Source organism: Octodon degus, unplaced genomic scaffold, assembly GCF_000260255.1.
Source record: "Octodon degus isolate 3935 unplaced genomic scaffold, OctDeg1.0 scaffold00019, whole genome shotgun sequence".
NCBI lineage: Eukaryota > Metazoa > Chordata > Mammalia > Rodentia > Octodontidae > Octodon > Octodon degus.
The window spans coordinates 21,875,268-21,877,287 of record NW_004524595.1 but is presented as its reverse complement, the minus strand read 5'-3'; the positions used below and the strand labels follow the sequence as shown (position 1 = coordinate 21,877,287).

Genomic DNA, 2,020 nt, shown 5'->3' with positions numbered 1-2,020 from the left:
TAGGGTCCCAAGTGACCCCTGCTTCAGGCTCCCAAAGAGTAGGACAGGCATGTGCCACAGTGCACAGCTTCCTGCTTGTCTTAGATGTAATGCACTAATAGGAATCCTTGATCAATATGCTGCTTAGCTTTACATGTTTTTGAACTTTAAACAAGTGGTATCATACTGTATGCTATTTTTAGCAATTAATTTTCTTGGTATAGCACAATATTTCTAAGATTCACAAATGTTGATGTTAATATTTTGAACTGTTCAGTAATTTTTAGTACTCCAACACTATATCTTTTTTCTTCTCTATAACAAATGACTGTATGAATTATAATCACTTGTCCACTTTCCATACAATCAACATCTGGCTTGACTTTTGTATTCTACCAGAGAACAAGCATTTCAGGTTTTATAGGCCCTGCAGTCTGTCACCGCATCTCCACCTACATGCATAAGCAGCCAGACAATACTAGAAACAAGTGATCAAGTCTTCTTTTTGCTAAAAATTCAATTTATAAAACAGACTAGTGGCTGGATTCACTTGAAGACCACAGGCTGTCAAGCCTAATACCTAGAAATGGAACTACTGGCTCACAGGGCGCATACGCCATTGCTGGGTAAGGCCAAATTACTCTACAAAGAAGTACCAACTTGCACCACCAGCAGTTGCACACACACACAACACTTACTAGTCTTTACTAAATTCTGATGACCTACTGGGTATGAAATGATTTCGCTGTAGTTTTACCTCATATTTCCCCTATATAAGGTAGAATATCTTTTTACATTTATTAATTTATTTCTTCTTTCTCCAGAAGCATCTAGTTATTTCTTCTGTTGAAGAGGAGGAAGAAGGGGCTTAAGATGTACAGTTGTTATCTGAATTAGTGGTTTGTCTTTTCAATTTATGGTTATGGGGTAAACAAACGTTTTTGTCAATATGGTCTGATTTATCGATGTTTCCTTTAAAGGAATAAACTTGTACTTGTGTCTGCTTAGTAACACACTGTAGTACCACATACCCACCTGATATGTGATCATGGGCGAGTTTCCTTATCTGTTAAATGTGGATAATATTTGTATTTACTTTATATGATTGTTATAATTACAATAACATACATGTATAAAATACTGATGAAAGTGTCTGACACATAGTAAATGCTACATAAATGACTGCTCTTACTTCCCCAAGGTTGAGAAGATTTTTTTCTTGCATTTCTTTCAAAATGTAATGTGTTCTGAACACTCAAGACTATAAATCTTGAAATGAGTTAGGGGTGTGGTACATCTGAAGTAGGATCCAAGGTTTTGCGCTTTTTTTAATGTACATAGCCACCTTCTCCAGCAACAATTACTGGATAATCATTCCCTTCTTCATCGACCTGAGGCTGTGCTTCTATGTTCTGCAGTACCAGGACTGAACCGGGGCCTCAAGCCTGCTGCGCAAGTGCTCCACCATTCAGTCACATTCCCATCCTGTTGGAGTTACCATATGTGGCTTCTTTATATTTGTGGGTTTGCTGTCTTGGATTCCATCAGTCTCTATTATTTCCCATCTTAAATTATAGTGATGCTAAAGCCCTCTAACCTGGGAGGGTAAGTACAGTACCATATTTTTCTTAAAGACTTCCATATGATTCCTAGCTTTTTGTTTTCATGTATATTTTACAATTTACTGCCAATTTTCATAACACAAACACACATGCTGGGATTGCAGCAGCAGAAATTACATCAACTCTAGAGAACTTGGAGAGAATTTATTTTTATAAAAATTGTATGTCACTTTTTTTTATAAACTTGATGGTATCTCTCCATTTAATTTGGTCTTCTTTAATGACTTTTAGTGAGGCTACATAACATTTTTTGTAATGATCCTTTTAAATTTATCCAGAAGTATCTTTTATTTTTTTTCTTTTCAAAGTTTTATTGATAAACATATAGCAATGAGACAGTTTCAAGTCAAATCGAAAGTACAGTTTCAACAAATAATACACTGCATATATTCTTCTTAGTGGTTAATTGCTGTACAAGA

General features: G+C 35.5%; 1 protein-coding gene across 4 annotated transcripts in view; it reads right to left on the bottom strand.

Moving 5' to 3' along the window:
* The window catches only part of Cep135 (centrosomal protein 135), a 125,014-nt gene that overhangs the window by 84,086 nt on the left and 38,908 nt on the right, over positions 1-2,020 (bottom strand). The gene's annotated exons all lie outside the window — the stretch shown is intronic.